This window comes from Trichechus manatus, unplaced genomic scaffold (assembly GCF_000243295.1).
Source record: "Trichechus manatus latirostris isolate Lorelei unplaced genomic scaffold, TriManLat1.0 scaffold00062, whole genome shotgun sequence".
Lineage (NCBI taxonomy): Eukaryota > Metazoa > Chordata > Mammalia > Sirenia > Trichechidae > Trichechus > Trichechus manatus.
In genome coordinates, this window is record NW_004443998.1 from 109694 (window position 1) to 122451 (window position 12758).

General features: G+C 37.5%; 1 protein-coding gene across 2 annotated transcripts in view; it reads left to right on the forward strand.

Annotated features, from left to right (window-relative positions):
- The window catches only part of KPNA4 (karyopherin subunit alpha 4), an 83337-nt gene that overhangs the window by 3632 nt on the left and 66947 nt on the right, over positions 1-12758 (forward strand). The gene's annotated exons all lie outside the window — the stretch shown is intronic.

Sequence of the window (12758 nt, forward strand, 5' to 3'; positions counted from 1 at the left end):
GGGGGAGGACCAGCGTGTGGCGACCGAGTGGGGCTCGCAACTTCCTCAGGGAGGCCCCAGGCGGCTTGACTTAAAGGCGTTTTTTCTGGTCTTCCCGACTCCCGCTTTACCCCTGCCTCCCCCCGAGATCCAAACTACAGGAGTCAACTTCTCTGTTGAAAAAAAACACCCCCGGCTTGAGAGGCCATCCTGGTGATGCTAACAGTGTTTCCAGCGGCCTGTGTTTTACACTGGATATAGCTGATTCAAGACGTGGCTCACGGTGTGCCCTCTTCCAGGCAAAGGATGCCCCTTATTTCAGCTAGTCCACAATTCTCTTTACTCCCTTCTGAGGGGAGACCACCAGCTGCATTCTTATATGTAAAGTGCAGAGGATTTTACAAACCTGTCATCCCCTAGTCTACAGTATCCTTTCCCTCCACCTGCTGGTGGTGGTGGGCGATGGGGTGGGCTGTGGAATGCCACCATCACGTTTTATTATTTAAAAAGGGAAAAAAAAAACACTTCACTGTTTTAGATACTGCTGCTCTCAGAGTTCTCAGGCTACAAAAGGTGTGTGGGTTAAACATACACGCAGAAATCATTGAGCGTTTTGATAGAATACATGTTCCCTTCAGTTGTCAGACTAGGTAAATAGTTGTAGGTAGTTTTTTTAATGCTTCCGTTCTGCATCTCAATCAAGAGTCTATTTCTTAAGAGAAAGCGATCAAGTGGTATGTGTTATGTTGTCCCTCTACACATTTTTATAGAGAGAGCTTCAAATTCCCATCTTATTGTTTCTCAACTGAGAGCATTTGCTTGACTGCGTAACTATTTTGGGGGCTTTCCACAAAGCCATTCAATCTTTTTTTATTTTAATTCAATCTTAATATATGGTAGATTGTGCTGTTTTAGTGGCCGTTCTGTCTTACTGTAAGGTACTTTATACTGCCTTAAATGGGTTTCATAGTTTGAGGGAGTATTAAGTGTATGGGGATATGGTTTATTTTAATGTTAAGGTGATCTTTGTGATCTGTTTTTATAAAATTAACATCTTTACTGATATATAATTTACATACTGTAAAATTCAGTCATTTTAAATGTACAATGTATGTTTTTTAGTAAATTTTCCAAGTCGTGCAACAATGAGAAAAAAATCACTAATTGCAAATTTGAAAAAGCTGTCAAGTACCACAAAGTTACAAAATCCAGAAAAATAGCAATTACATGCTTAAAAATATACTATAATCCTTTTTTTCTCTTCATTTCTGACTGCATTTTTTAAACAGCTTCATTCATTGAAAGTGTACAACTTAATGGTTTTTAGCGTGTGCAGAGTTGTGCAGTCATTGCCACAATCAATTTTAGAATGTTTTCATCACCTGAGAAGGAAACTCCCTACCTATTAGCAGTCACTCTCCATTCCCCCGTCCCTGCATCTCAGCCCTAGACAGTCTCTCCTCTACTTTTTGTGTCTACAGACTTGCCTATTCTGGACACTTCATATAAATGGAATTATACTGTATGTGATCTTTTGTGACTGGTTTCTTTCACTGAGTATATTTTCAGGGGTCATCCATGTTGTGTGTATCACTAGCTCATTCCTTTTATTGCCAAGTAATATTTCATTGTGGGAATATAACACATTTTGTTCATCTGTTCATCTCAGTTGGTAGCCAGTTGGGTTGTGTCCACTGTTTAGTTATTATGAAAAATACTTCTGTGAACATTCGTGTACAAGTTTTTGTGTAAATATGTTTTCATTTCTCTTGGGTATATGTCTAGGAGTGGAATTGCTAGGTCATACGGTAACTGTGTTTATCCTGTTGAGAAACTGGCAGACTGTTTTCTAAAGCAGCTATCCCATGATCCTTATTTTTTAAATTGTTATTTCTCTAACTGTATACTTATTACTTTAGTCGAAATAAGAATAAGCAGTGAGTCTATAGTAAAAGAATATTTATGCTATGTGATTCTTAAAAATATAACTATAAATATACATTAGGCATATTTTTGAGAAGTTCGTAGTGCCTTATGGGCATCATCTGATGACTTTGATATCCTTGGAAGTGCGTTAAGAATAGGATTATTTTTACTTTCCACCTAAGGAAACAATGTATGACTCTAATGGAGAGTTATACTTTCTCTTAATTATGACTTACTCAAAATCACATATACCTGTAATGAAGTAGAAACATCTTTTGTTACCTAAGAGAGTACTAGAGTGGTCTCCTTTGTGTATTTGTTAATTAGACACATGCCTGTCTCTCAAAATACCTATTATGCCTGTGTCGTTCCCCCCTCCCACCCCCCCCATTATGGCTACTATGTTGTGCTACAACAAATTTTAGGAAAAAATTGCTCTTTGGTTTAGGTTTTACCATGACATCTGAAAACCACATATGTAATTTATAATTTTCTGATAGCCATATTGAACAAAAGTTAAAAGAAACAGGTGAATTAATTTTAGTAATGTTTATTTAATCCAGTATGTCCACAGTAACATTTCAACATGTAATCAGTGTAAAAAAAAATTTAATAAAATTTCATATTCTTTCCATACTAAGTCTTCAAAGTCCAGTTTGTAGTTTATACTTACAGCATATCTCAGTTTGGACTAGTACTTCATAGTCACATGTGGCTAGTGGCTATCTTATTGGACAGCACAGATGTAGAGGATAGCATACAGAGTGAGGTAATTGTATCACTTTTTAGTTAGAAATATGACTGTTTGTTTTATTAGAAATGATGAAGAGTACAGAGTCCTAGAGTTTAGTTTATCTCATGTCTAACTTTGTGTGTGACCTTGGGGGAATCATTTAGTTTTACAGTTCTTTCATCTGTAAAACTATAGGTACTTGATATCTGCTTCGTGAGTGTTGTGAAGATTAATAGGTGAATGTTAAGAAGATGCCTTGCAATTCTCTGAGCATTTTACCACCTTAGCTTTCCTGTTTGGGAGGAGGAAGGGAATTTAATGGGATTAATTGTAATTTTCTTATTCCCTTATTTTCACTTAGCTCTCTGTGTGCATGTATAACTTAAGTTACATTGACTTTACAATTAATGGGAAAATTTTTCAGTATAGAAATGTGTAATTGCTCATATTCCTGTCATTGATGGGCAGTTTGGGCTCAGGAAATTAGTGACCCTTTGAAAGTCATAGTTTCTAAGTTATAATGCCAAAACTGATGCATAGATTTCAGTCTACCATTCTGGCTACTCCAAAATGTGATCATGCTAACTTTCTTGAAAGACAAAAACATCAAAGAAGGCGTATGTGAATATCCATTTAAAATAATTTTCAGGAACTGTCAGATGATATTCACCAAGACTTACCTCGTTCCTAGTATGGTAGGATCACCATTATTAGTTTAAGAAGAAGAACCATGGAAAGGGTATGCAGAACAGCACAGGAAATGAAGAGTGACCAGTTTTTAAATAAAAAACTTGTCAGAATAAAGCAAATTAAGCTCATCTAGTTTATGTTTTCGGAAGCCCTGGTGGCACTTTGTTTAAGGGCTCGACTGCTAACTAAAAGGTCGGCTTGAACCCACCAGGGGCTCGGAGGAAGAAGAGACGTGGACCTGGCGATCTGCTGCTGTAAAGATTCCAGACTAGGAAGCCCTGTGGGACGGTTCTACTTTGTTACATTGGGTCACTGTGAGTCGGAATTGACTCAATGGCACACAGCAACAGTTTGTTTCCAAAGTAGAGAGGAGCTCTCGTAGATTTTCTAATGATTTTTATAGATGTTCCTAGAGTACCCAGGTTCAAGTAGAGCTGACACATAAAGCCTAAATGTTAGGAAGGTAATTACATCTTATAAAAACACAACTTTAGAAAACAACTTATCCTAAATATAAAAGAATATTAAAATGCGATGTAATTAGAAACTTGCAATTGTCCACAAAACATAAGATATCAAGTCAACTTGAACTTTTAAAATCATATTAGCAAAATTAGTTGCTTGGTTGGCAGAAGTTTAACAAATTGATGAACTGTGTTGTTTAGTCATAGCCTTGGTGATTTGCTGAACCGTACAGAGTGAAAAGCATTGTTAAGCTATTAAGTCTTGTTAACTTTTAGAGACTGACCTGTCTCATCGCAAATCTTGGAACATATGTACTATTCTTAAAATAACTACTGTCTTATTTTTCATATAATAGTCCAAGCGTGTGGCAATATGAAATATCTGATAAAAATATAATTAAAAATCAGTACTTCCTGCCACTTTTCTCGTTTTATAACAAGTGATATAAATGAAATGATAGCTTATTCGTAAAATCTATCCTTGAATCCTGATTTGGGTGCTCTCTGGTTTTGAAACAGAGGAGTGTGATGAAGGGAACAAACTTCTTGAGCAAATACTGTATATGCTCTTTATTCCCATTTCTCGCAGTCTTACATAAGTAGAAATTATTACTGCATTTATTTTAAAGAAGGAAAAAGTGGCTTAATAGCATAACAATCAAGGGAATGATTTTAACTCGTGTGTTAAAATAAAGCTTACTTTTTTGTACTATACCATATACTATTTTTAACTTTTCTCAGCTTCTCTCAAAACAACGTTAATAGGTCTCAAAAGCTGATGAAGAGGATGAATATGAAAGCACCTAGCACAGTAAATGGGGTATAATAGGTATTCAGTAAATGTGTCCCTTTTTTCCCTAGAAAGGTTTTTGGAAATTGTGTATCATTTGTGGACATAAGGCAGTAGAGAACACAGTCAGTTTTCTATGCTTTCAATTTAGGTTTAAGTACAATGTATTAAAAGTACAGGGGTATTTTTTCCTACAGTTATAGGAGAACAATCTTTACACTGGTATCTACAAAATAAGAATATATATTTGCTTGTAATGACTGTAGTGCAGAAGTTTAGGGCTCAAGACCTGTTTACACTGTTGAAAATTAAGGACCTTCGAAGAGCTTTTGTTTATGGGTTTCTATTGATAATGACTATTTTAGAAATTAAAACTAAGAATTTTTAAAATTTTAGTAATTCATTTAAAATAATAAACATATTTTATATTAATATAAATACATTTTTATTGAAAAATAACTTTTCCAAAACAATTTTAGTGAGAAGAGTGACTGTGCTTCCCATTTTTTCACTTCTCTTTGACAGCTGGGTTCTCATGTGCTTTTGAGTTCAGTCTGCTTTGATACGCTGTTTTGGTTGAAGTATGTGTAGAATATCCACCTTCACACAAATAGGCAGTTGAAATAGGGAGTGTCTTAATAGTCTTTTCAGATAATTACAGAAATTATTCTTTGTCATTACACGACAGCTCCACAAATGGTAGCTTCTTAAAGGTTAGTTGCAGTGCCGATTCTGAAACCACATCAGTGAACTTTTCTTACTTTGTTACATTAAAATCCGCTGGTCTGTCTTGCACTTTGTATCTTTTACGTGTACCTGATTTTGTAATATCATGTCATGGTCATTTGGAAAGTACTAGACACAGTTCATCAAAAGATTAAGTATTGGAAATGTGTCAGACTCACAGTGCTGTATACTTACGGTGCGATTGATTACTTTTGTGTATGGCCTTTCTAGCCATGGTCTTGGAACTCCCACCTAGGTGACTGGGCAGGACAATGTGAGAAGGTAATTGTGGCCCACGAAGGGGATTGGTCAGTTTTGCCTTAAAAGAGAGCCAGTTCCAGAGCAGAGAAGAGGATTCTACCACCACCCAGGAAGAACAGCCAGGTTTGGACCCCGGATCCCTGTGCTGAGAAGCTCCTGGAAGCAGGAGACTGTGAGAGACAGCAAGCTATAACCTTGAAGACGGTGAGAAGTGGTGGCAGGAGAGACCCAGGAGCAGGAGACAGCGTGGTGGGCTTCCCGGCCAACAGAGAAAGTGCAGTGGCTTTGGGCAGAGGCCAAGGGCCAGTGAGAGGCGTGCCTGCAAGCACAGCTGGGGAGAGGCTGTCTTGATGGAAGAACTGTATCCTGAGTGTTCTTGAGCCTGAATTGTAACTGTTACTTCTCTAATAAATCCCATAATCCTGAGCGTGGTCTGTGAGTGTGGCCATTGCAATGAGTGATTGAACCCAGTAGAGAAGTAGAGAGTGCTGTGGGAGGGACAGTTGGTGTCAGAATTGGTAAAGATGGCAGAGAGAGAAGGCATGTCTGACCTCTGCTTCATGGGAGTCAGCCTTGAACTGTTGATCTTGGTTCTCCTTCGCCCTTGTGAAGTTAGAGGAGGTGAGACACTGCCCTCACGTCGTTTTTACAATAAAAGTTTTCAAAAATTCAGAGTTTCACTTGAAAGCTCAGATTTTATCATCAGCAAGTAGTACTATTAGTTGTATTCCTTGAAGCCATAAGATCACATCATTCATTTTTGTGAAAACATTTGCCAAACACTAAGTCTGAATAACCATTATTTGTCATTTGTTCTTTCAAGTAGAAATGGTGTTCACTGAAAAAAGTGGCTAGTTCAATTTGCAACTCAAACAATCGCACAAGTGCTTTTTCCTTGAGAACATCGACTGCAGAAGTGGGTATGCTGCAGAAGTGTTTTATGCGTAATTCTTATTTCATCGCAGAATATTAGAAAGAAAGGACTGGTATTTAATGAAAGTAATAATTTTTACTGTTTCATCAAGGACATTCTTAAGTGAAACTGGCTTTTTTTAACTGTAAAATACAGTGATTGTTAATACATTGCCTTAATTTATGCTAAGGCTCCAGCAGTTTTACTCACCATTGCATCAGTGCAAATGTTAACATAATAAAAAAGTATTAATCTTACTAGTATTATTGTAAAAATAGTTTTGACCTTGTAGACCCTCAGAAAGGGTCTCAGAGCCCCACTGAGGCCCCTGGACCACACTTTGAGAACCACTGTCTTAGTTATTATACTTACTTCTGTGAAAAGTGACTGTCGTTTTTTAATTAGTGTATGTTCTTAAAGGGCATTAGAGTGTAGGGGTTAAAGAACATGGACGATGAAGTCATTTAGACCTGGGTTTGAATACTGGTTCTTCCATTTAATAGTTATGGAAGTTACATAATCTCCCTAAACCATTTCCTCTCCTGGAAAATCAGAATAGAAATTCCTGCCTTGTAAATTTGTAAGGGATTAAATGCTTAACAGTGCCTGGCATATAATACATACAGAGTGAATGGAGACTCTCATTATTTCTATCAACTTCTTCATAAATTGCATCCAAGTAAACCTGTCTGTCTTCTGTCAGAATAGCATTTTGTTTGCGATTCCTTTTATAGAACTATGTGCTATAATCCAAAGAGCATCACAAGAAATGAGGAAGTCTTCCTTTTCCCCTAATTTCGGCCTCAAACGGCTTATTTTCTCTCCCACCTGCTTCAACCAAATTGTCACAAGATTGCTAGTTTCTAACTCCATTTCTCTAATCCTGTGTTGTAAATAGGTTAATAGATATTTTATGTTTATGTAGATTTTATAATTTCTCCCACAAGATTGTAAATTTAACCTGAAAACAGCTCTTATTCACATGCTTATTAGAAAATGGTTTAAGATCATAGATACTCACTGATAATACAAGAATTGTTTGATTACTAAAAAGGTTCAAGTTTTCTCTGTTACTGTTCAATCACAAGTAGAACAAAATTTGGTCACCTGTCACCTTTACCCTAAATTTAACTTATGTTAAAATTAATGTAAATTACGTTTATAATAGTGGGTTTGTTTGTTTTTGCAAACCTGGAATTTCATTAAATTTTTTAACAAGTCAGAATCCTAAAATAATGCAATGTTTCCTAACTTGGTGATGGACATGTTTTCAGATTTTTTATAGTGTATCTTTGTGGTTTTTTTAAATTTGGCGTTACATCAGTTTTATTTAGTAGCTGTATCCTGAAAGCCTTACGTTAAGTAGTCTCTCCTATTGACCATCGTTTGTGCCTCTTCACCTTGGTCCTCTTTAGCTGCTTTTAGCTGTTACTGCTTCAGAAAAAGAAGCAAAATATAGTCTGGAGATTTTCAAATAATTGTTGCATTCGCCCTGTTCCTTTAGTAAATATGAAACACAAGTATTTTCTTGAATACTTTATAATAGTGACTTTAAGGATACTATAAAGTCCTTTTAGGTAACGTTGATATTAAAAGTTAGGGCTGATAGCTTTAGGCTAAAAAAGCTGATCTTTATATTAGGTAGTTATGTTTTAGGCAACAGAAACCTAACGCAGATTAGTTTACGCATAATGGAGGGATCTGGCTCTCATAACAGGTAAGTGGAGGGCTGCAGCTGGCATTTAATAGATACAAGTGTCAGTGAAAGTCTAGGGATAATTGGCCAAGCTTTTTTTGAATAATTTGTTTTTGTTGTTGACAGTATACACAGCAGAACATACACCAATTTAACAATTTCTACATGCACAATTCAGTGACATTGACTACATTCTTCAAGTTGTACAACTATTCTTCAGCCCTCCTTTTCTGAGTTGTACCTCCTCCATTAACATAAACTCACGGTCCCCTAAGTTTTCTGTCTAATCTTTTGAGTCGCTGTTGTCAGTCTGATCTCTTGGCCAAGCTCTGATTGCATGCTTATACTTTTAACTAATCACTGTGGGCTGGGGAATACAGAACTGTGATTGACTATGACGAGGTCATGTGCCATGTATCCAGCTCTGTGTGTGTGTTGGAGATGAGAGGGTATTGTTAACTCCGCTTAAAACCACAGGTTGGCCACAAGAATGAGGGGTCTGTTAGAATAAGAAGAAAGGAGGAAAAAGCCTATTGAAGACAAAATTATAAAGCACCACCATGCAACGCAGATATAGAATGGTTCCTTATTTCACCTTTGAATATGATGTGGAGGTGTTCATTGTGTTACAAGTGTATGTTTTTTCTTAAGTCCTTTTTGTTCTCCAGCTTTAAAACAGTAACAATATTTAAATGATAAAAAAGCTTAATTAAGACCGATAAACAAATGAAAAGATGAACATCATCATTAGTCATTAGGGAAAATGCACATCAGAACCACAATGAAATATCACTTCCCACCCACTAGGATGATTATAATCAGAAAAACAAAAAACAACGGATTGGTAAGGATGTGGAGAAATTGGAACCCTTATACATTGCTGGTGGTAATGTAAACCGGTACAGCGCTTTGGGATATAGTTTGGCAGTCCCTCAAGAAGTTAAACGGAGTTTCTGTGTATGCCAGCAATTCTAGGTGTGTGACCAAGAGAATTGAAAACATATGTTTACATAAAAACTTGTACATGAATATTTATAGCCCCAAAGGGTAAATACCACAAATGTCTATCAACTGATAAACAAACAAAATGTGGTATATCCATATCCAGACCCATTGCCGTGGAGTTGATTGCGACTCATAGTGACCCTGTATGGTAGAGTAGAACTGCCCCATCGGGTTTCCAAGGCTATAAATATTTTAAGGAGACAGACTACCACGTCTTTCTCCCGTGGAGTGACTGGTAGGTTTGAACTGCCAACCTTTCAGTTAGCAGCCGAGCATCTTAACCGCTGCGCTTCCACGGCTCCTTATAGCCATACAATGGAATATTATTTGGCCGCAAAAAGCAATGAATTAGTGATACATGCTCCAACATGGGTGAACTTTGAAAACATGCTAAGGGATAGAAACCAGTCACAAAAGATCATATATACTTCCATTTATATAAGATGTCCAGAATAGACAAATATGAAGAGACAGAATGTAGATGAGTGGTTACCTAGAGCTGAGGTAGTTAGGGGGAAATGGAGAGTGACTGCTAGTGGGTTGGGGATTTTCTTCAGGGGGTGATAAAAGTGTTCTGGAATTAGATAATGGTGATTGGTGTGCAACTTTGTGAATATACTAACTACCACTGAGTTGTACACTTTAAATGAATGAACTGTATGGATTACATCTCAAGAAGGTTTTTTTATTTTTTTTTTAAATAAAGAATTAAGAGAAAAGAATGGGGGCTGGGACAACTTTCCACTACCTCAGGGTCACAGTGAAACTCTAGGCAGCTCTTTTTCACTGACTTGCCCTTCTGTGCTTCCCTGTATTGAATTCATTTTTTTCTGCCAGTATTTATTCAGCATCTATGTCCCAGTTCTGTTCCAGGCTGTGAGGACAGAACAATGAATAACAGAGGCTAAATCCCTGTTCTCATGGAGTTTACATTCTAGCAGGTCAAGATCGCTCACATCTCTGACCCTAAACTGATCCTGTGGGGATATTCAACCTCTGTGAGCTAGGATTGTAGCATCTTCCCTTATCTTTCTTTCCTAAACTCAATTTTACAACAGATAATCCTTGAAATTGAAGGGAAAGGAAATCCTAAATATTTTGTGTCAGATATGTAACTCTTCCCTTGGGATCTGTAGGAAAGCTTGATTTTTAGAATGAGAAGACCTTGGATTGCATCTCATTAGCTATATGCCACTAAAACGCACACAAAAAAACCCATTGCCGTTGAGTTGGTTCTGACTCATAGTGACCCTATAGGACAGAGTAGAACTGCCCCATAGAGTTTCCAGGGAGCGGCTAGTGTATTCGAATTGCCAGCCTTTTGATTATCAGCCATAGCTCCCTGTAGCTGTTAACCACTGCACCACCAGCGTTCCTTATGCCAGTAGGTAAGTTTAATTTTTTTTTTTCAGCTTCAATTTCTACATCTGTAAAATTAAAATTCCATCTTGGTACTTGTTTTGGTTAGGCTCCTAAGAATGCAAGAAGCACCCTTATTCAGACTTGCTTTAAAGTTGTTTAGTGTTAAGAAAGTTAAGGGACCGATTCTCACAGTATCCAGTATACTTCAGGTATAAGTATCCTGGTGGTAGGAATTCATGGATCTTCCCTGTACTGCTCTCCCAGCCACTAACTCGGTTATGAAATCGTCTTTTTCCTAGATGCTGGCTTAGTCTTTACATAGTACTGTGTTAAATTACTAAGAGAGGGAATCTGAGTTAATAAACTGTGCCCAAGCAGCACGAGGTCGTTTTTATTGCTGGCCTGCTTATAGATTGGCTTTCCCTGAGTCAGGTGCCTGCTTTTCCCTTTACCCCACCATCAGTCAGCTCTGGTGTGTAGAATTGGGGGTGGGTGGTGGGCAAAGGTTGTCACATGATAAGGAGCATCCTTTGACTGCTTCTGCAGCAACCTTCCTGAAAAGAGCAGTTTCTCTTACACTTTTTAAGTATGACATTATTTATTAATGTCACTTCTGTTCTTTTCTGTTAATTTTCTACTCAGTTATAATCTAGGGCAAATCATTACCTCATTATTATCTCCACAGTGGTCACCTTGTTTGTGCTATTGTTCCTTTCCAGCTTATAAAATAACCATCGTGGTTCTTTAAAAACGTAAATCATGCCCACTCCCTCCTGCTTCAGTAGCTTCTTCTTGCATTTAGAATAAAATCCAAACTCTTTACTGAGATCTTCAAGGCCCTGCCAAATCTGGTCCTTGCCTCTCTCTCCAACATCTCTTGCTTCGGAGAGACCATCCCTGAACAAGCTAATCAAAAGTTAAGCACATTAAGGCGTTTTCCAGTCACAACCTCATCTCAAATCAGGGACGTTTATTTTTCTGAGGTTCAGTGTAAGAGGTGTAAAAGAAGGCTGCTTTTTCTAAGTTTGCCCTTATGTTATAGAGCAGGCTGTGTATCATACGGGCAAATGCAATAGTTCTTTAGCAGCATCCCTGGCCTCTACCCACTAGATGCCAGTAGGTCCCCCTCCCCTAAGTTGTGACAACCAAAAATATCTCCAGAAATTGCCAAATGTCCCTTGAGTGGGACACAGTTACTTCAGTAAACATCCCAGAGCACCATTGTCATTCTTACTTTTCTACTCAGGAACTTTTAGTGGCTTCCTGTTATCCTCTACAAGAGGCAGTCAGCAGCTCTTAATAAGCTAGACATTTCAGACTCTCAGTTCAGTTTAGCAGATACGTTTGAGTGTTTGCTGTGTATGAGGAATTCTTACATGCCAGTGAAGATGCAAACATAAAGTTTCCTGACCAAAGTAATTCTCATCTTTTTAGTTGCTGACTCCCTATTCACATAACTTCATCTCTGACTCACCTACCACTTCAGGCAGGTGAACCCACTTCACCTTTAACATTCAGTACTGCATTTCTGTCTTTGCTTTTGTTGGGTCCCTACTGGAAATACCTTCTAGTCTTCCCTTTACCTTGCCATTTTTTATTTATGCTTACAGGTTGAACTTAAGCCTCCAGGCCTCAGTTAAATTTTCCCTAATCTCATCAATTCATATTGCTCATTCCTTTATTGAACTCTTTAGAGTAGTTATTTCTGTACCCATATTTTGGTATTTTCTTTTGTTTTTACGTGTCATGTTTTTTTGTAGAGAAAAGAGAATTGCAAAGGATATGTACGGCATTATACCACTCATGTAGAAAATTTTAAACATATAAAACTACTATTGATACACAGTAAAAGCATAAAAACATCCATGAGAATTACTCTAGTCAAATCAGAAAAGTGATTGCTTCTGGAGGGGAAAAATTAAAAAAAAACAAAACAGGAAAATGGACAGCATTGAGGATATAGTGAGGTTTTAACAGTATCTATAGTATTTTATTTTTATTTCTTTAAAAATAAAGCAAGGGGGATTCCGGCAAAATGGAGCTCTAGGCAGAAGCACCACGCCGTCCCTCCACAGCAAAGATCTGAAAAACCAAGCCGAACAGAGAAAACAACAATCCTGAAACCCTAAAACATCAAATGAAGAGATAACTCAGCCAAGCACCAAATGGAGTGAGAAAACTGACAGAGAAAGGAGAGCGAGGAGAGATTCATG